This window comes from Homalodisca vitripennis, chromosome 1, assembly GCF_021130785.1.
Source record: "Homalodisca vitripennis isolate AUS2020 chromosome 1, UT_GWSS_2.1, whole genome shotgun sequence".
Lineage (NCBI taxonomy): Eukaryota > Metazoa > Arthropoda > Insecta > Hemiptera > Cicadellidae > Homalodisca > Homalodisca vitripennis.
This window is the reverse complement of record NC_060207.1, coordinates 2826760-2850918: the sequence shown is the minus strand read 5'-3', so window position 1 is coordinate 2850918 and position 24159 is coordinate 2826760. Positions and strand designations below refer to the sequence as shown.

At 32.3% G+C, this 24159-nt stretch overlaps 1 protein-coding gene across 2 annotated transcripts in view; it reads left to right on the top strand.

Annotated features, from left to right (window-relative positions):
• Nucleotides 1–14225: 14225 nt before the first annotated feature.
• LOC124356561 (zwei Ig domain protein zig-8-like) overlaps nt 14226–24159 on the top strand; it is a 163518-nt gene continuing 153584 nt past the window's right edge. For both annotated transcript variants that reach the window (XM_046807645.1, XM_046807637.1), the window contains exon 1: nt 14226–14319. The gene's annotated coding sequence lies outside the window, so the exon portion shown is untranslated. The remainder of the gene's footprint in view (nt 14320–24159) is intronic.

Here is a 24159-nt window from a genome sequence, read left to right as displayed (position 1 = left end):
GATTGAGTACAGATATATCAACGATTTGACAAAAACTCGATGGAATTATTAATTATATTTATGCTCAAGAGAAGCCTGGAAATAACAATTTTTTGAAATGAAAAGAAAGCAATTAAAAGATTTTATTTCCAACAAAACTTGACGAAATGATTGACAAAACCTGATGGAATTAAATATTTAAAACGAATTTTGCCGGCAATAAGTTCATCTATGATTGAGGGTAGTGGACTTTTTGAATGATTTTATCAACAATTTACCTTTTGAATTACAACGTACCAACTTATCAGTATCTGGGGCCTGGCACAAAACTCGAAAAAAAGACTAAAAAGAGGAGATCCTGGTGTGAATAAATTAGATCAAGCTGCTATCGAACACGATATTTTTTTATGCAAAACATAGAGACACAAATTCCAGACATATAGCAGATAAAGTTTTGCAAGATAAGGCAATGGATAGATTTTTATCAAAAGATGCTAGTTTAGGTGAAAGATTTGTTGCGCTTCCAACAGCTGGAGCAATGTTTTTGAAGAGAAAACTAGGAATGGGAATCGAAGAGAACTTGAAATTTTAACTATATAAATGGAGGTAACGTAAATTTTCAGCAAAATCAGAAAGAAAAAATAAAATCCGCTTTTAAGAAGAAAATACCCGTTAGTATTCAATTTAAAATAGATCAACTAAAAAATGGCGAAGATAAGATATTTTTAACAAATAGACAATACAATAAACTCGAAAAACATAAGAAAAACAATAAAGGAACCAGAATAGAATTTTCTTATAATCAGTTGAAAGAACTCAAAAATGGTGGACTTTTGAAAGATTTATTAGATTTTGGAGGAAAATATTCCAGTTGTTAAAAATGTTGTTCCTTATGTTCGTAAAGCTGCTCCAATCGTTAAAAAAAGATGTGATTCCTATTGTTCGAAACATTTTAAATTGGTTAGATAAAGAGTTGGAAGGTGTTACAGGATCTGGATTAGATGAAAAAACTTTGAATTACGTGAAATCAAACATTGAAAAAAAAATTTAAACCTTTAACATTCGGGGGAATTGGAAGAAATCTGCAAAAATATTAAACATTTTAGAGGAATCTTCATGAGAGATACTTTACCTGAAAAAGTTAAGAAATTTTGAATGTGGAATTGTGAATTTAGACTCGATTATGGGAAGTGGAACACATTGGATTTGTTATTATAAAAATGATAAGAATGCATGTTATTTTGATTCGTATGGAAGAATTGAGGACAAACCACCTATAGAATTGATTAAATATTTTGAAAAAATCAAACGTTTATTATAAACGATTCTCAAATTCAAGACTACAAAGATCCCCCAATTTGTGGTCATTTATGTGTTTTTGTTTTGAATGAACTGAGTAATGGTAAAGATTTTAAAGAAGTTGTTAATAAAATTATTGCTTAATAAATATGGATTCACAAAAATATTTTGACGTATTTGGTACACAAATTATTCAAAATGTAGATAATAGTTTCAATTTTGATAGTTTGAGAAATGAGTTTGATAACAAGTTTAGAAAATTTATTACAAACCCTTCCAGATTCAGATATGTTTGCTGTCGAGATTGAAGATTTTAAAGCAGAATATGATAACAAACTTGCAAATTTCATGAGTTCAAATGAAGTTGCTGATAAAATAAAAACATTGGAAAAAGAAGTCGATGATGGTGTAAAAAAAAATTATTTACCAATTTAATGTCTCATATTGAAAAAGCTGATAAAATTACTGAAGCGATCAAAGTTGAAAAGAATTATGTTAGTTTGGCTAATAAAAAAAGAATTTGTCGGTGTTCGACCTGGTATTGACAAACATGATGTTGTTGTTAAAGAACAAATTTTAAAACCTCTAAAATTATCAGAAAACATCGATATTGTTGATTTTACATGATCCGAATGTTAAAAATGCCTTAGATTTTAAAGGAAAAAGAATTAGCAGTGTTAGTAAAGGAATTAATCCTTTTGATGTTGTTGTAATGATTCAATTTAGAAGATCCTATTTAAAATGTTTAATGAACTAAAAACAAAATTATGAGAATCATAAACAGCATGTTAAAGTATTTTACAACAGAAAGTCTATGACAAGTTAGAAGCCAGAAAATAGAAGATCAGTAGACGATGTTGGTGAAATTAATTGAAAAAAACTTACTAATTTTAAAGAGTCTTTTGATAAGTTTAGTTTAGATGCTACGAAAACTTTTGAGAATATTGTTCATAAATTTGTTGAATACAATTGATTCTTATGCTGTCAAATTTCAAAAATTAGAAGAAAAAATTAATAAGTTCGAGGAAGATCTTACTGAAATAGGTATTCTCGGTAGGGTTTTATGCACGATAATTTTCCCTAAATAAATGGCGCTCATATACTGTGTGAGATGTAAAGAAAAAACTGCAACAAATGATATAAAAATACTATGCAAATATCAATGGAGTTAAAAAGAATTTCTGGAAAATGTGCTGAATGTAACGCTAAAAAGAGCCAATTTTATAAAAACTTGATTTTGAAAATATTTTCTTAATAAATAGAGATGGCGGGACATTTACAGTGCTTTCGATCTTTTTATAATGCAACACGAAAGAGATTTGAAAAAAGAACATTGGGATGACATTTCTCAAAAATATGAATTATCCGAAGATATGATGAGATTATACGTAAACAAATTGAATTGGTATAACATTGCAAAATATCAAAATCTGTCCCCAGAGTTCATTCAAGAAAATATACATTATCAATTAAAAGATCATATGTCTGTTCTTTGTCTCTATCAACACTTGAGTATAAAATTTTTGGATGAAAATTAAAGATACAGTTGATTGGAACAATATTATAGATAGCGGTTACTATCCTGTGCAAATTTTATTGAAATATGTGACCAAAATCGCAAAATTTAAGGAAGAGAATCCTGAATATGACGAAGTAGATCATTAAAAATGACTCTAATCTTTTTAAATTATTTTACTAAAAATTTATATCTTTTCTTATAAAAACGTACATTAGATCGATGAAAAAATGATATCTTTCTTATACATGATGTTTAAAATTTTTCTCTTATTAAATGGCGGACTACAGAAAATATGCTAGTGATATTGAAAGGGCGGAGTTTAAAAATTTCTATCCAATTGTAAACAACATTTGAATGAACCGAATAAAGAACTGAGTTTAATATTGATTTTGGAGATAACTTTTGCTCGTCTAACTTCCAGTTTTATATTTCTGGAACTTTAACAAAACAAGATGGTCAAGCATATCTTGGAACTGATAATGTTAGATTAATCGATAATTTTATACCGTTTTTTATTTTCTAAGATTGAAGTAAGAAAACACAATAAATTGATAGAAGAAGTTGAAAAACTGTGGCCAATTGAGCACTATTAAAGGAACCATTTGTTATTCCAAAAGTGATGTATTTTCAAACAGTTTTGAATCAACTTTTAAATTTGGACAATTTGAAGCGGTCGGTGATTTAGCACATTTCGGCTTAGGATTCTTTGAAAATGTAAATTTTCCAATCTATAAAGGTGGATTTTACATTAGTTTCATAATAGCTGAAGACGATGATGTGATTCTGAAGACTGCAACTGGAAATGTTATGCCTGTTGATGGCAAAAAATTACAGTTAACGAGTTTTTTTCATTAGAGTTCCGATGATTTATTACAAAAACCTACGAGTAAAATTCAGTTGATTGATGAAATTACAAAATCTCAAAACATTATGTTTAATTTTCTAGATTGGCAATGTATTGAGCAAAAAGGTATTTCCGGAACAAGTTATTCGTTCGATATCACAAATATTTATAGAAATATCTTCAATCCTAAGTTTGTTATTATAGGTTTTCAAACAGATAGACAGAATAATCAAGAGAAAAATCCTTCAAAGTTTGATAGTTTGAATGTAAAAAATATCAGAGTAAAATTGGACGGTTCTTATTATCAGATGAATTACAAAAATTTAAACATTTCAGGAGGTCTTTTCAGAATCATGTATCAGATGTATCAAGATTTTAAGAAAGTTTACTACAAAAATATGGAAATGTATTATAATCCTAAAGAACTTTTAGCGAATAGACCTATTTATGTCATTGATACAACAAAGAGTTTGACAAATATTTCTGGTTCAAAGAAACGATATTAATTATCAATATGGATTTTTCAAAATGCTGTTACAAACGCGATTTGTTATGTTGTTGTGGTTTCTGAGAAATTTTTAGCCTATGATGTGATTAAGAACGATATTAGAGAAATTCAGTAGTTAATGATGTTCATATTGTTCTCTTTCATTCCTTCTAAAACTTCAAAAATATACTCTTTCGCTGATGAAAAATCACGATTTCTTCCGGAATAATCTTTGTAATCATAGACAAAAATATCCTAAATAGTTAAATAATAAAATAAAATCATTTCTTTTTATCTCGGTAGTTGAAATATAAACATAAACATTTGCGCTGAAAAATTTATATCTCGGCAGAGTTAGTTCCATACCTTCCATTTATTCTTTTTGTAAAAATGGAATAGTATAATGCCAACTGTTACAAGTGTTATAATAGAGGAGAAGAAATTGTTGATAAAAGATTAGTTTTGTAGAGATTGTAATTTAATTTTGTATGAAAGACCTAAACCTAAGAAATTTCGAAATAAACTAACACATTTGAATAATCTGCTTACAAAATTGCAATATGGAGGTAAAAAACAAACACAATTTGTTACAGAATTTAGAAAACAGAATAAAAATTTTTACTTATCTCTTGGAACCGTTGAAAAAATTATTTTCCTTTTCAAAGAATACATTAGGTTTGTAGGTTTAAATACACGCGTTTATTATGAGAAGATTTTACCTATAATCTTTCACTATTTGGACATTGAATTTGACTACGATTTTAAACCTGAAATCTTTGATGAATTTATATAGTAACATTTGGAGAAAGTAAATGAAGAACCTCGTGAAAAGAATGCGGTTTTACTCACATTCTCCCCGACTTCTCGAGTGATTGTTAGCAAATTTAATTTTTTCCAGTTTATAGATTTTTCATTAAGATTTCTGGATTTTTCATTAAAACAGCTTAAGAAATTAGAAGCCTACAATGAACATTAAAACAGCTATAGATTCGGTTATTTTACATTCGTGATTTCCTGTTTGATTTCTCAGATTTGTTTTATGGTTCAATGGACAGTATTTTACATTGATTTTCTGTCTGTCCCAAAAGTGTCCTAGAAACCCCATATTCATATCTACTTATATATATATATATATATTATATATTTTGTTTTGTTTAATAATGGCATAAATTTTATTATATTTTTAATCTATCCTGTGTAATTATAAAATTCAACTCCTCAATCAGATTTGAATTGAATAAGTTAATAGCATTTTTATGATTTTTCAAATCGGTAGACGAGTTGGTTTTAAGGAAAATATAGGTTGTCCAATAATTGTTGTCTACATCTTACGTTTTAGCTTGTTTTACTAAAACCATCCGAAAAAAGAAGCAGCAGCCAATAATTTAAATACAATTTCTATTTAAATAAAAATATAGACTTTTATTCTCTTCGTAACTATATCGTATATAATGTTTGGTTTTAAGTTCTCAAGTTATATGGCATGAAAAATATCACTTTATATTTGTAATGATTTTATGCTTTTATTTCTATCCCCACCAATAGTAGTGAGACGGCCTCTTTCTTTTATAAGGAACAGTTATAAAAGATTTTGCGAATAGCTAGGTGTTGTGTTTGTTAAATACAAATCAGTTGTCATGTTTAAGACTATAACAGTCCAAGAAACATTGAGACCCCTCCCATGAAAAGTCATCTCATTGGCGGTCTGTCACTAGACCAAACTACCGTTTCTCTCGTCTCCAGACTTCTCCAGTCGTTGAACACTCATACAAACCCTGAAAAATTATATCAACCTTCATATGACTACATTTGGTTACCACAAAAATTCTTAATTCGTTATTAATGTTTGTTAATTTCTATATATTTTAATGCGATAAATTGTATTGAGGTTAAGTGACTGAGAGGACTATATAGTACTAACTTCGCAAAAACACTCTAGTGTAATATAACTTTCGATAGGGTGGCTTCAAAAAATTCTTCATTACGCCATCTCATTGCAATATTCCGGTTAATGTCGTTAGAGTCCTACACGAGCTCATCTGTTAGCTTCCCTTTGGCCGTTTGGATTATATCTAGGGCAACTCGTCGTTCTCGGTTGTCAAGTCTAAATACTCTTCAGCTAGAATATTTTATCATATGTAACTATCTTTTATTTCACTCGAAACTATATTAACCGATTTTAATGGACCTATTATGGTACATAATATAACTCGCAGTGTATATCGAAATTATCCCTTAACATTTCATTTCAATTTAATACTAATAATTAAATATATTATAGTTTTAAATAATGTAAAGTGTTTAAAATTTGATGCTGATGTTTATTTGCACTTGAAATTGCAACTTTCCTAAGTTGAGCAGCTGCGGATATTCGATATGTTAATGTTTCAGGAGGTGGTATATCAGACACTTTTAATGTTTCAGGAGGCGGTATATCAGACACTTTTAATGTTTCAGGAGGCGGTATATCAGACACTTTTAATGTTTCAGGAGGCGGTATATCAGACACTTTAAATGTTTCAGGAGGTGGTATATCAGACACTTTTAATGCTTCAGGAGGTGGTATATCAGACACGTTTTTACTTTTTCCAATATCAGTAATAAAATTTGGTTCTATTTTTCATCATATAAAATTTTAACAATTAAATTGTTTTAGACATTTGATCACCTTCACCATTCGAAGATTAAGTGCTGCTGAGAGTAGTTTTAAACTAGAAAATGTTGATGAACTTACAAGGACAAAATAAGTAGCATTTAGTTGGAATGTCCTAGTAATAATTAAAGAAGTAAGGGGCTAAGCTCATACTTAAATCTCCACATTCTTAATTACAAAATATGTATTATTAGTTTTTTTAATATTTTGGAAATATTCCACTGTAGATTTGTAGAGGACATATAACGTGTTGAATAATTTACACGATTCTGAATTCAGGCAGTGAGCTAGCAGATACAGCTGACTAAATATTTATCTCGTGGCTTTATCACTTGGTGTGAGGAATAATCCACACATCCACTGTTACAACTATAACGTGCGGTGTTCCTGTGCCAATGAATTAACTGCGAACTGTGGACTGAGTACTCGAGCATACATATCAACTATGAAACTTATTCAGTTTGGAAATTCAGGCAGTGAGTTAGCAGATACAGCTGACTAAATATTTATCTCGTGGCTTTATCACTTGGTGTGAGGAATAATCCACACATCCACTGTTACAACTATAACGTGCGGTGTTCCTGTGCCAATGAATTAACTGCGAACTGTGGACTGAGTACTCGAGCATACATATCAACTATGAAACTTATTCAGTTTGAAATTCATCATTACCTTGTTTTACAGAACATTATTTACTTTAATCAAAAACAAAAGTTAACAAATTGTGATGATTTTACAATGATCCAAAATAGATTTATAAACCTATAATTTTATTACTGACCGAGAATAGTTGCTATGAAGGCTTTCACCAAAAATGTAATCCATGTGATTTAAGGAAACTTAATTAATGTTACGTATTATTATAAGGTTTCTGATACATTTTATTTTCCGTAACTGTGTATGATTATAAATTCAGTATATCAAAAGATAGCCCAGCAGATTACTTCAATGTGTCTTACTGATTGGGTTTCAATTTAAACTAAAATTTGAAGTAAAATAAACGTCATTTAGATATAGTTCAGTAGGTCCATTTTACCTTAATAGCCAAAACTTTATATATTTTGAAAATTAATACTACACAGTGGCACAAGAGCTGTATATAGTATCGGTAACATATTATATAAACTGTCTTATTATGATGTTATTAAGGATCACCAGTTATGTTCAAACCCATCTTTTTTCAGTAACATTCCTTAAAGATTTCTACACAATTTCCAGGGATATCCATGAAAACCTTCAAATGTTACGCTCACACTAGTTTTGATGGAAATTATAAATAAACGATTGACACGAGATAGAGTTCCTAGATCTATCGAAAGGCGTGAACATATACTAAGTATACCTGTATACTCGTATCTGCATCTATAATTGTGTGGAGCATGAACATTTATTGCGTCATTTGGAAGAGTGTGCCGTTTGGAGTGCGTGCAGTTTTGAGATGTCTGTTCAAACAATCTTCAGATAAATCCCTCCTCAGAGATCTATCTTTGGTCCTTTTTTTGTTATTTGTTATCTGATCGAGCTACCCTATTCAAATGGAAACTTTACTCAGACTGCAGATGACAATCCGCTTTGTTTGAAAAGTAACACAACAACAATATGATCTGATTCCTTATTTTGTTTGTATTCAGCGTTTTACTGACATTAATTTGAAAATGACATTCTAAATCCAATTTTATAAACTGAAAACCTAAGACAGTAGGAATTTCCCATTTAAGCAGTTGACCTTGTATGAGGAAACTAGTTGTCACAGTTTGTTCTAGCTCAGGCTGCAAGATAAACAGTAAAACTTTCGATTTTTTGTCTTTGTTTTGAGATTGAGACTGTTTAATTGGTGAACTCAATCATTGTTAATTATAGTCTATCCTAGAGTTTCTTCACGCATTGATATATTACGTAACCATTTTAATATTTAAAATACAATAAATAGTACAATTTATTGGACAACGAATGGCAGGTACAAATAAAATAATACAATAGAGAAATTTACGTAAATTTTATACATTAAATCTATAAATACTTTTAACTAGAAGTTACCCGTAGTGTCGCACATCTTTTTATTTTAAACCACAGGGACACCATGAGTATATTCTTTTCTAACGTTATTCTAAACAATATTGAGAGTGGTGGCATCACTGAAAGATATTTTAATCCCTAATTTAGATTTAAGTTTAGCGATGGAGTCTTGAAGTAAGTGAGTGAACAATTTTGTATAATTATTTCTGAAAACCTCTCCAAGATTTCATTGAACAGCTCCAACAAATTCAGTAACAATTGAACTATTTTAGGACAATGTGGAGAAAGTTTAAAGACTACAGTCCGTAGCCTTTCAGTTAACAAACTAATGAAGTAACAAGTGATGGCACTTTAAAGTATGTTTTTAATTAAACAGACAGACAGATTACAGAGATCATTAACAACAATTACTTATTAATACCTGTTTATATGCACATAAATTATTATACTTATTATATTATTAGTTATTATATCCATACTTTTTCCTTGATTTTAACAGGTCATAATACACACATGTTCATGTGCTGATAGGGATTGCTCAAGACCTATAGGGTGTAGCCAAGAGAAAGTTTCATAATAAGAATAGACCTATGTGTTAACCAGGGACCCTAAGTTTGTCCATATACTTCAGTACAATCTATTCAGTATTCACAATGAATCAGAAAGAGTCTTTATATACTAATATAGAATGATATATTCTATTATTCATCATACGTTATAGTACTTTGTCCCGAATTCGATTTAAATATAGAAATATAAAAAAATATAAAAAAACAATAAATTAGTGATTATTTTATTGAATCTTTCTAACACTATAAAGAACTTGTATACATTACCGTTTCTTGGAGACTTTAACTGACAATTAAACACTTTCTTATTCAATCATCTCATCACTATAGTGAAGAAACAACTAATTACGGAACCACGCGTTTGGATTGTTTACAGGGAACTTAACTAATATTTATAGCAAGGCGAATAACTTACACAATGTAAGTAATCCGTAATTTGATAGAGACAAATTGGAAGAGACAATGTTTTTATTGCCCATTCCACCCATCTCTTTGATGCTATTGGACAGACCATGAGGTCCTTAATCGACTCATTAGATAACCATGTTATTGTTCATTTTCCCCTTTTTTGTTCGTTTTCCTTTGCATTGCTGACACATGTAAACATTTTCTTCAAACAATTTATACGCATTTTACGTCGGTAATTTTCTTAAGGAAAACTGACTAACTTTTTATATCAGTTATGTTTAGAAAGAGTTAGGGTTACCGTTACCAGATAGCGGTAAATCCGTATTAATTTATACTTAAATGTCCAGGAATTGAAAATATTTTGATAATAGTGTAATTTTCAACTACTAATGAATTACTCCGATAGAATTCCTTAAGTGAAAAATGCTTCTCGCAAATTATGTGGGCAATACCGAATTAAATTTCTCTTTCCTGCTCAATGTCTCAATTATCATATCGTAGCAAAGTTTTTCGTAATGCCAGAACTTCCAGCAAGCAGCAAATGGCACGTGGATACGTAAACAACAAAAACGTAGTCAATAGTTGTCGCTACAAATGTCTTAGTCTGTGCTATAAAATCCAATTAGATTGTGTCTTAAAATACTAATAATCAGATTATTTATAATCGAATTCAAACAAACAATCCGAATTGAGTGTCCCAGTGTTATTTTTGAATCTCTGAATATTTAGGAGTAAATGATTAGTGAAACACATTTGAACTAATTAATATAATAGGATAATCTAAACAAACATTACATATTCTATTGGCATCCGTCCCTGGAAACAGATTCGTTTGTAAGCTACCAAAATAACTTGTGTATATATATATTTACATACATTCATTCTTTTAAAAATGTCATCTGATCACTGAATATATTAAATAGTCGGTTAATATTGGAATAAGTTAACAAGAAGACATACACAGAATCGGTTATACTGAGTCATAGATAATTTGAGTCGTATAGAACAAAATATGACACTTAAAACAAAGTAGCTAAGGAACATCTAAGCGTTGATACAAAGGGTTCAATGGCAACTTAATTAAAGTATTCATTGAATGTAGAATATGAAACACTATATTTACGCTGGAAGCTAAAAAGAAAATATAACAAAGACCCCATAGAGATCTTGATAAATAGTATCTTGTATATTATAAGTACTATATCCCTTTTGGATTTATAATTTTTATATTGTTATGCACGTGGTATAGTTTACAATCTACAAACTAAATATGTTTTAAAATTATAAAATGTTTTTATACAGAGTAAAACATTCAACTTTCTTATTAACTGTTTTCCACACAACTTACCTGGCAGTCAGAAACCATATTGTACAAGACACTGTTAAAACTAATATTGATGACTCCTTTACGTTTTCTAACTGTGACAAAGGCTAGACTGTTATCATTGCACTAGTACCGTATTTAGACCCTCTTACTTCGTTTGGAGTTGATTTATAAGAGGTACAATGAAAATAATCCTTGTAATTTAAACTCACACTGCAATAAAACCTATTGACACTAACCTATTGAACTATTTCACTCTAAAGTGAAATAAGAGGAGTAAAACAATGGCACTATTGGTTATTACAGGTCTATTCCTTTCCTTGAAAATTATTCAAATTCGAGGGTACATAATTTATGAATAAAAACATTAACTACATAATTTCTCAATAAAAGCTCCAATAAGATATGCAGTAAAATACATTATTGTGCGTAATCAGCGTGTTATATGCATTTTGTATTATTCTTCTTATAGGGATGATTAACATCGGATACGTAAAACACATGATGTGGAAATATGAACATTTTATTTATTTTCTATGAAAATCCAGAGCTTTACAGTCAAGAGTTTTTATTTAATGTGTATAAATAAATACGTCAATATTGCTTTAGATTAAATACCGGTAACTTAGACTGTTCTTTTTAAAAATATCTATATAATGAGCGCTTAAAGTTCCCCAATTATATGAATGTAAAAATGTACATGCAAAGTAAAAGAAATTAAACGAATAGAACTTTTACATAATAGTGTTTTGCATTTAACGTTTTGTTTGCTGTCCAGTCTAACGGAAGGAGATAAAAAGTTTGAGCAGTGTACTTTGCACTCTTCCAGCAACTTTGTTTATAATGAAAACATAAGTGGTAACAAGGTTACTGTAATTTCTGCAGTGGTAATGTGTAACTTTCTAATTACATTTACTGAAGTTTTACATCGTCAACAGTAGTTAGTGAGTAAGGTTGTCAAGCGTGTGCCGTGAAAACACGGAGTAAGTGTAGCCTGCACACGCAAGCAAAATATGTTCTTGTTTTAAAATGTTCCGCACTAATTTAAATTTACTATACACTTATAAAGGGACAAATAGTTTTATCTCTATTATTATTTTGTATTTTATTACGCTTTGAACGTATAAGTTTACTACACAATTTAAAGGACTTTAACCTTTTCTAGATAAAATCAACTTCTGCATTTAAACAAGTATTTTTAGTATAAATATACTAAACCGTGAAATCACACTAGTTGTGTATTAACATTTAGAACAAAATATAACTCCCGTAAAAACAATTACGAGCGTTCCGTTTGTGCTTCTGGATAGAGAATAATTAATCCTTCTGTTATTTTACTAAAGACTTCTATTTTGCAGGGAAGATGCTCTCGTCAATTAGGAGCTGAGTCATCGTTCTATAAATAGTAATATTCTCCGTCTGACAGTGGGATTTACTCTTGGTAGAATGATCTTATCGACTTTAAAACATGTAGGTTGCTCTTGGTACAGGGAAGCACGGCATTGATTTTGAGAACAAAAGTCAAAAGCATGTTTGCTAGCACGTCTATGTAATAACCCTGATAAACATATTCTGCAATTAAAATTTGTTCAATTGCTCACAGAGATTTCAATGGAAACTAAAATTTCCTCACAAACATGATATGGACAGCCATTAACCTAATTTATAAAATATAATTATGAGAAACTGTAGGAACAACCACTTCTAGATTACAACCAATACTTCTGTGTACTACCAACTGACATACACAAATCAAGTAATGTTTTTAATAAAATTATAGCGTCCTGTTTGAAGTAATAGTTACAAGTCATTCATTTTTATGGAAGGAAACCAACTGGATCTGCATTCCTGTACATGTTAGATACGATTTCTACTGTTAAATGACATAACACTGTTGTACTTATTTTTATATTTTTATAAGTTGTCCATTTTGCAGTGACTTTATGTATTCCATCCTCACTGTACTTATTACTTCCTAAACCCTTTCATTTAGAAGTTAGCTAGACAGAATGATAGTGCAGACTTACATTTAGGTGAAATAGCGGTCGGCATTATAAACAAAGTGTGATTAGTAAAAGTGTGTTATTAATGGGCCATTATGGTGCGGAAACAAATTTAAATAACCTGAATGCTCTTTGAATATGGATAACGTCCAAACACAAAATAAATAATGTCTTAATTAATTGGGTTAAAACAATCTTTATGATGTTTTCTTTCGTGATCAGATCCTTTGGAATTTTTAGTATATTACTAATGACAAATATCTTGAGAGGTGTTATTTGTTTGTGGGGCAGCACTGACAGCTCCCTCCCCTGAAGTATTTAATGTATGGCTCATCATTTTGTGAGATTTTTCGTCTGTCCGTAGCTTTGGGGCCAGCACTGATGTTACAATCAGTCAGCAGCAGCTCGCACTGATAGTTAAATGCATTCTAGATTTCAGTCATTTCGATGTGTTCCCTAGTGATTTACATTACTTTCATTGTTGTAATTTGTAGTGCTAATTTAAGTCTACGACATTCGTGATATTTTCAACGTAGTTTTACATAGTAATCGGTGTTTATTAAACCTTTCACTTTGGGAGCCAACCAGATATGTACTCTCGGAAGCACAATCGTCTGCTTCGTTGGCTTGGAAATATTATAAAACGGCAACTAAACGTCCATTATTTAGATTTTGACACTTTAATATTATATTCTTTATGTTGCAATCGAGAATGGATAACATTTTTGTAGCACTACGGATTCAACAGTTTAATATTTGGATATAAATGTTAATACATGTTTATTTCATATTTCACTTGTTAAATAAGCATGGTCTGCTGCACGTATTTAGGGCAGGAAGGGTTAAATGTATGCAAGGGTTAAACTCGTTAGAGTTCCTCAGCGCTTAATCTGAGCTACTCGGTAAGTTGGCAGCTCCCGGAGGTTGTCTCTTAACCATTCACGTACTAATCATATCTCCATAGATATCACCAGGACATCTCGAAAGTAAGAACAGTAGAAACCACGATGTCATAATTGATATGCTAAATACTATAGTGATTGATTCATCCCATGGATCCTCGCAGAGGGGTGGTGCGGTGAGTATGGTGGGGGTGGTGGTGGGGGACGGACGCTCAGTCTGCTTGCGACTCTACTCGGAACCAGTCGCTATCTCCCACAACGTAGTGGAGTGTTCGTTTGTGTTTCTGGATATTTTTGTATACATATTTCCACTTGGGTAAGTTCTGCAATGTACAGTTCATTAAGACAATATCCATACAATGCAATGATCCAAATACAAAACGCTTTGTGTAGGCTCAAAACTACATTCGCAAAAATTAACACTTCTCATTAATTTGTATAGCTAACAAAGCATTTAATAATCTGAAAGTATGTTCATCCATTATTAGATGATATAAAATATTTAATATAGTTTGAAAGTCTTCTTCTTTAATTCTAAGACAACGTAAAAAGTGTTAGTATTACTTTACGTAATAATGTATTATTTTTACATTGTATACTGATATTTTTGTCCAATACAATTGAAGAACAACAATAAGATGTTTAACAATAAGTTACATAGTTTAAAATATGGATTTTACGGGCTGAAATCTTTTGTTTAATATATACAGAAATTTCTATATTACCTGAGGTGTGGTTTATGCCCAATAGTACGATGAAGGTGTAAATAATACTATATACAATTCATTATTTTCAATTCAAATTAGTAGGAAATTATTGCTTACTACGTAAACACTAAAATAAAAATTTTTGCTTATTGATTAAATGTTTAACTTTATCAAAATCAGGCATACTTAATTCATTGTTACAGGCACTTATGAAGACAGTATTACACTATGTCTTAGTTTTGCTTCCACTGTTCTTCTATAGTTTGTTGATCTTATTTTATATTAGCCTTGGAGTAACACAAGATTTAATTCATTATAAACACATTGAAATTTACATTTAAATAACAAAGTTAATTTAGAAATTATAAAACGTTTAGTGCCTGTAAAATCATAACACTTCTTTACACACATAATCAAAAGTACATCCCTTTAAACAAAATTTAGATTTAGTGCTTAAAAATATTCTTTTAATACAAATTATTTTTCAGTTATAAGTACTTTTTACAAATTATATTTACTATTTAGATAATTTTATGTTGGATATGAAATTAAGTAAGTGTTACCGTGGATATATACTTATTAGATTTCACGTTGCTTACTTCAAGAAGGGGTTCACCCAAACCTAAAATATTTTGAATTCTATTTTAAAAACTGAATTGTCAATCCTTTCTTTCCGGTCCAGCCAACAAGAACATTCTGTCAGGTTCCATTCTCCTATACCGAGTCGTTAACCAGAAACGTGCTTGAAACTTTTGAAATATTAGTAAAACGTGACGTCTACACAACACAGTTTAATTAATTATAAGACGTACTCTTATTATATATTAGTGTATTTACAAAAGTATTACCATTCCATGTTTAGCCAGCGCTGCATGTTATGTAGCAGAAACGAATCTAACTTAAAAGTATTAATAAATCCTATATAAATATTTCTTTACCCTAACAAAGAACTAATGTCAATTATAACCAAACTTATCACTTTGTTCGATAATGTATGGATACAAAATTTAAATTTCTAGTTTTAATTACAATAATAATTATAAATCCTATATAAATATTTCTTTACCCTAACAAAGAACTAATGTCAATTATAACCAAACTTATCACTTTGTTCGATAATGTATGGATACAAAATTTAAATTTCTAATTTTAATTACAATAATAATTATAATTCCTATATAAATATTTCTTTACCCTAACAAAGAACTAATGTCAATTATAACCAAACTTATCACTTTGTTCGATAATGTATGGATACAAAATTTAAATTTCTAGTTTTAATTACAATAATAATTATAAATCCTATATAAATATTTCTTTACCCTAACAAAGAACTAATGTCAATTATAACCAAACTTATCACTTTGTTCGATAATGTATGGATACAAAATTTAAATTTCTAATTTTAATTACAATAATAATTATAATTCCTATATAAATGAATATTATTTAGATATACCAATATGAATAAAGTTAAATAATTATTATGATGATATTTGTGTACAAATTTGTTTAAATATAATTTTTTCTTGTAACAAAAATAATTATGTAGTTTTTCTCAATTTTGTTTGTTTGCTATGTATCATAAGATTAACACACTTTTCGCTGTACGTTTTGTTAAAATCAAACAATAATTTATAACAATTATATTAAAGTTGACTATTTGTGGATTTAAACATAATTACTAACTCGTAGTAAAATTTAATTGATAATTTAAGGCTTTAATACTATATTTGGAAGAAAGTTAGGTATACTTGAAGCAAAATAAAAACAGTGCAATATATACAGTTAAATGTTGCATATTGACTCCCAGTGTGTTCGTTGGCATTTTATTCCGTAACAAATACTTTACGATTTTCATCCAACATTATAAAAGGATTTATCAACAAAATCACTCCAGAGAAGCTCAATTTGCAATATAAATACGCCATCCATGCTTTCAAATAAACACTTTAGGGTACCTAGTGAAAATATATTGTTAAATATTCTAGTTTTAGGCACATAATTTCTTGAATATTTATTTTATATTTGATAAAACCTGCATATACATTTATTATTGATATAACTATATTACTCATTAAACGATATTTCCTAAGATTTGTTTTTACTGTACAAAACTAAATAATATAACCAAGCATCGGATGAAATAAACCACTCCCACATAGGAATGTCATCACATGTGTTAATAGCTTACAGAAAAATGTCATGTGGATAAATTAAAATGATTTTTTTCATACATACTTTGTTTATTCCGTTTATTTTTCTCGTTGGCAATACTGTTTCCTATATAAAAAATGTAACCAGAGTAATTTTTAATCAATATTCCAAAATTACAGATGTTTACATTTCAATCCTTAAGGTCAACTCAAACAATATTTAACGTGGTTACAGACATTCTAAATCAGACATGGTTTACTAGTAACCGGCGGTAAACACCACTAGACGCTCAGCTATAATGATAATAACAAATTATTCTTTTGTGTATTTTAGTCGTGTCTATGATTATTAAACTTAATATAAGAATTGTTCCTCTCAGTTGTGCATACACATCAAACACATGCACATGTCAATAGTGCGCGCTCTCTCTCTCTCACCCCCTCACGATATGTAACACGGAACAGCGTAATATGTAAGAGTGTGTGGTAAAGGGTCACACAGAAATGTAGGTGTGTAAACCTAACCGATCTGGAGGGAAGAATGTGTGCTTGCCCGGTGTGACAATTCAACTCACGCATTGTGTAACAAAAGATATTCCAGGATCTTCCGAGTTCTTATTTTAACCGCCTAAACGTTTATGTTTATTTTGCAAAACAGACTGAAGAACTCTTCCTGTATATTGTGCATGAGGTTCACGTACAATCCCGATATTTTTGTTCACATGGGAAAAGAAACTTTACATTCCACATAGTCCTAAAAGGATCTTTACACTTGATTCCGGAGTGCAGGATACTATGGATGGGTAAGGTTGGGCATTAGAGCCACTACCTGTCTACGTCTAATGAGCAGGAATAGAGCAGGCTATATTTCAATCATTTCAACTCTGAGTAAGGGAAAGCACCTCTATTCCAGCCTTTCGTCTGAAAGCAGGCAGCGGACCGCTCTTACTCATGTCAAGGCTGGCAGCTGCCTTTATCATTAAGGGAGGTCCACCACTCACTTAAGTCCAGAGAGGCAATTGCCTTTATCACCATGGGAGGTCCACCCACTCACTCATTTCCAGGCTGTCAACTGCCTTTTTCACCGAGGGAGGTCCACCACTCACTCATGTCCAGGCTGGAAACTGCCTTTATCACCAAGGGAGGTCCACCACTCACTCATGTCCAGGCTGTAAACTGCTTTTATCACCAAGAGAGGTCCACCACTCACTCATGTCCAGGCTGTCAACTGCCTTTATCACAAAGGGAGGTCCACCACTCACTCATGTCTAAGCTGGCAACTGCCTTTATCATCGAGGGAGGTCCACCGCTCACTCATGTCCAGGCTGTCAACTGCCTTTATCACCAAGGGAGGTCCACCACTCACTCATGTCCAGGCTGTCAACTGCCTTTATCACCAAGCGAGGTCCACCACTCACTCATGTCCAGGCTGACGACTGCCTTTATCATCAAGGGAGGTCCACCATTCACTCATATCCAGGCTGGCAACTGCCTTTATCATCGAGGGAGGTCTACCACTCACTCCAGCAGTCATTCTCTGCAGTAGCCTGGACCCTATTAACTACATTTACTATTAGAGATGTGTCGCTCCCAGGCATCCCTAGTACTGACCAGTCGTAGGTGATTAGTAGACGAATGCAGACGTATTGTGACCTGTATTCTGTATTTCAGTTTAAATGATTAGTGTTGTGTATAGTTTTTTTATTAAGTGCATGTTGTTAGAGTTAGTGAAGTTGACGAACAATATGGTGGTTGTGATTCCTGACTTAGGCGTTCCACAACGCTTTGGTATGATTTGTTTATTTTAACCTAGTTTGTAATTATGTATTAGGTTAGTCCTTTAACTGAAGAACCGATCAGATTGCAGATCTCGAAACATAGTGTTACTGATTTCTTGTTTCACGGAACGATGGCAAATGTCCGGAAAAATCCTGTTTCCTTCACAATCCTTCCATCGTCAAAAATAACCTTCAAACAAAGCATCGATAAACCTTACGTAGAAATAGAGTTTTATGCAACATTTTAAACCTATAACTACAAGTCCAGACAAAATGCCATATGATTGTACTCTTGTTTCTTCATACATTTTATGGTTACAGGTTAGTTTTCCAGCCCCTTTGTTGACGTTCAGGAAAATGTAAATCTAGCTTTTGTAGCTCATAAAATATGTATGAATACTATATAGGACAATATAGCTTTTACAGCGTCTAAAGCAATTGACTTTCATTTCTGTTTGAGATTCTTAAGATTCAAAACATATATGTCAATACAACACTTTGTTTCAAAATACTATTGAACTTAGACTCTCTGTCTACATAAGAAGTTTTCAAGAAGATCCTTGTTCAAGCCATGCGTACATGGGATTGGTCATATTAATTAGAAGGAGTCTGTTGTATTCATGTAAGGAAAATGTAATGTAATGCAAAAGTACTTATAAATAAATAGCGTTTTTCAGTGCCATACATTCCGTGAGTTCAATATTATTTATGAACTAAGGTACCCATCTGATAAAAAAGTTTTGGTAATGATTATGTGTATCTGATTACACATAAGCAAATATAAATTTATGTTAGTACATGAAACGATAAACTCTAATCGCAACATCTGTACTTCTCTTATTCTAATTATTAACTGTTTCACAATACTAATTCTTAAATTTTCAAATACTGTGGATTTTATATTTACCTTAAATATTTCTATTGGAAACCTGGTTAATCAAATTAAATGTTTTGAACGAATCAATTCTGATACACATTTAGCTGTAGGAAAATATGAAGTTACTTATAGATTAAATAATGAATTACAACGAAAAAGTGTAAGCATACTGCATGGATTTATGTGGCATTTGAACGATATACGTGTACTTGCGTAATTTTTCGTTATATTCCGAATATGTGCTTTCAACATATTATATCCTCAGAAAGTTAGCAACGCGGCTGAATTCAGTAATTAGCGTCCTTTAAGCAGATTAGACTTATAATTCTAGAGCAAAACTCATAATCAGCTCACAACTATTCATAAGCGTTTGAAACATTAAATATCTAAATCCTGTCTTAATAATATGTTGTTAATAGTTATATAGTTATTTGTGAACAATTTAATATTTTACTTCACACTATAATATGCGTTAACATTTTATTTTTGTTTTTATTTTAAGGTTTTAACATTTTTAAATATGTATAAGCCTTCAAATTTATAAGGAACTGCTAACAAATTGGCATTTTTTTATAATAATCCAGACAATGAATCACATAAAACAATTATAACTTAATAATGTGATCAGGTTCGTCCTAGTTTATATTATCATACAATTTCATGTTATAGAATAAATATGTCTTATACGATATAACAATAACAATATTATAATGGAACACTTTAATCCAGTTCCTACTATGAAAATATAGTTTTATTAAAACGTTAATAATTCAGATTAATTTTATTCGTTATGAAACTGTGTTGTACACAATGAAATGGGAGTCAAGGTCACTAACGGTGATAGGTAACATTATACAGAACACGATGAACCGTTCGTTCTCTGTAAGTAGGGGGGGAGAGTAAGATTTAAGCCGAAGCAATCAAGAGTATCGATTGGTACTGATCAGATTCAGTTCAGGCTACAATTAAGTGTTAATTGAACTGAGCAATCCCTACTAACTTTATTAAACAACTGTTTCATCTCCCGAAAAGGAACTTTTTCAATTTAAATCAAACTGACTTTTGCAGGATTCTAGAGAATGTGTTCTTCTTTTGTACTACAAATATCTTATAGCTTATACGAGATAATTCTTCAATTCTGTATTTTAGGAAAATAGGAAAATCCTTATATAAATATTTACTTTCTGAAATCGATTCAGTTTCAATCATACATTTTAGAAATACAAATATTAAAATACGTAATTTCAAATTAATCCAGATGTAATTAAATTAATAATAGTCTTCAATTGTTTTGCATAACTTCTTCTCAAATTTAATGCTCTTCCCATGCACTCCTTGCAGTTCATGTGTGATCTCTATGTGATTTTCCAAAATTTACTTCATGTATTTAGATTAAATGCCCACCAATATGCCACCATGTATATAATGGTTTGTTTTTATTTTCTGGTCTTTTTTGGACTTACCTTTAAAATATCCGACAGAACTGTTATGTATTTTAGTAAACAACCGGACTCTGTTTATGTGAATCTAAAGAATTTTTAAATAGATGTTTTACACACACAAACAAACACACACACACACATACACACACACATTTATATATATATATATATATATATATATATATATATATATATATATATATATTCTCGAAAATAGCAGGTGGAATATTCCGTGTGAAAACCCTAAGCTTGTTGTGGACCAGAGTGATGTGGAACATGCTGAGGTTTTGAACGTTGAGCTCAGTCTGGTGACCGCCTTTGTGACTGACATTTGTCCGGTTTGGGAGATGGCACAGGCGGAACGTTTTGAACGTTGTTGACAGACAGCCAGCTCAGTCTGGTGACCACCTCTGTGACTGACATATGTCCGGTCTGGGAGATGGCTCAGGCGGACCGTTTTGAACGTTGTTGACAGACAGCCAGCTCAGTCTGGTGACCACCTCTGTGACTGACATTTGTCCGGTCTGGGAGATGGCACAGGCGGACCGTTTTGAACGTTGTTGACAGACAGCCAGCTCAGTCTGGTGACCACCTCTGTGACTGACATATGTCCGGTCTGGGAGATGGCTCAGGCGGACCGTTTTGAACGTTGTTGACAGACAGCCAGCTCAGTCTGGTGACCACCTCTGTGACTGACATTTGTCCGGTCTGGGAGATGGCTCAGGCGGACCGTTTTGAACGTTGTTGACAGACAGCCAGCTCAGTCTGGTGACCGAGGGCTGATGTCCTGTCTGAAAAGTTACGAGTACCTTACTACAAAATTGCTTAATTATCTAATCAGTTGGCAACAAGCACAATTTGTGCATATTAAAATAAACAGGAATAAAATTACTGTATGTCTTGCTGAAAATAGACATGTATAAAATCAAATAGAGACAAAATATGTCTATCCCCCGACAGTAAAAAGAAACAGTGTGCCAGCTTAATAATGAGCTTCAATGAGGCTCAGCCTATTTCCATAGTTACATATGCACCATCATTGAATTAATTCTTGTCTAATTAAAGATTTATGCAAAATATAACTTAATTGTTCTCACATATAAATTAAGCTTCAGGTGCGATTTCAACACTATAGGCCAGTTTGTTTTAGAGTGCGATCAGATAGAATGAGAGAAATACAGACATAAACGGAATTCTTTTTTGTTCCACAAATGAGTAAACAAATACACGTTAAAACAAAATTAAAACGTCAAACTATAAATTAGTTTTTTCCATAGTTAAATAATGAACAATAATTTCAGAGACTGACAGGCGTACCACTTGTTAAGCTTGGTTACTTGTTTAGTATGTTACACCAATACTTAAACACATAAAACCGATGTCAAAAGAATATCGTCATATTATTTAAGCATCAAATCTTTTAGTCGCTGTATCATATGTATATGAAAGGAGAAAGTTCTTTCTTCAACTTTTCACATTCAAGTTAATATTTGATTCTGTATTAAGCGAAATATGTAATAGTCAGATAGCTACTATACATTTTTAGTAAAGTCCTCCCGACACAAATAATTGCAGCTATGATCACTCCATGTTGTCTATCACGTACTGACCCAAGAAATTTAAAAGACGTTAAAGTAAAACTTTATACTTAAAAATGTTATATAATATTATTCTAACATATGAAAACGATTAAAAAATGTCTTAGAAAATGTGATGTTAAATATAAGATGTGTGAAGTGATGACGTCAGGTGTTGGCTCTGCCGCCAGCCCGTGGCCGTTAGCTGACGAGACTCACTAAGTAGCGTTCTCGACACGGCTCGGTTCCTCTGTCCACTGCAGACCTTTCTCAATAATCTACCTTCATAGATGTTAAACATAAGACGTGTGAAGTGATGACGTCAGATGTTGGCTCTGCAGCCAGCCCGGGCCGTTAGCTGAAGAGTCTCACTAAGTAGCGTTCTCGACACAGCTCGGTTCCTCTGTCCACTGCAGACCTTTCTCAGTAATCTACCTTCATAGATGTTAAACATAAGACGTGTGAAGTGATGACGACAGGTGTTGGCTCTGCAGCCAGCCCGGGGCCGTTAGCTGAAGAGTCTCACTAAGTAGCGTTCTCGACACGGCTCGGTTCCTCTGTCCACTGCAGACCTTTCTCAGTAATCTACCTTCATAGATGTTAAACATAAGACGTGTGAAGTGATGACGTCAGGTGTTGGCTCTGCAGCCAGCCCGGGGCCGTTAGCTGACGAGTCTCACTAAGTAGCGTTCTCGACACGGCTCGGTTCCTCTGTCCACTGCAGACCTTTCTCAGTAATCTACCTTCATAGATGTTAAACATAAGACGTGTGAAGTGATGACGTCAGGTGTTGGCTCTGCAGCCAGCCCGGGGCCGTTAGCTGAAGAGTCTCACTAAGTAGCGTTCTCGACACGGCTCGGTTCCTCTGTCCACTGCAGACCTTTCTCAGTAATCTACCTTCATAGATGTTAAACATAAGACGTGTGAAGTGATGACGTCAGATGTTGGCTCTGCAGCCAGCCCGGGGCCGTTAGCTGAAGAGTCTCACTAAGTAGCGTTCTCGACACGGCTCGGTTCCTCTGTCCACTGCAGACCTTTCTCAGTAATCTACCTTCATAGATGTTAAACATAAGACGTGTGAAGTGATGACGTCAGGTGTTGGCTCTGCAGCCAGCCCGTGGCCGTTAGCTGAAGAGTCTCACTAAGTAGCGTTCTCGACACGGCTCGGTTCCTCTGTCCACTGCAGACCTTTCTCAGTAATCTACCTTCATAGATGTTAAACATAAGACGTGTGAAGTGATGACGTCAGATGTTGGCTCTGCAGCCAGCCCGGGGCCGTTAGCTGAAGAGTCTCACTAAGTAGCGTTCTCGACACGGCTCGGTTCCTCTGTCCACTGCAGACCTTTCTCAGTAATCTACCTTCATAGATGTTAAACATAAGACGTGTGAAGTGATGACGTCAGGTGTTGGCTCTGCCGCCAGCCCGGGGCCGTTAGCTGACGAGACTCATTAAGTAGCGTTATCGACACGGCTCGGTTCCTCTGTCCACTGCAGACCTTTCTCAGTAATCTACCTTCATAGATGTTAAACATAAGACGTGTGAAGTGATGACGTCAGGTGTTGGCTCTGCAGCCAGCCCGGGGCCGTTAGCTGAAGAGTCTCACTAAGTAGCGTTCTCG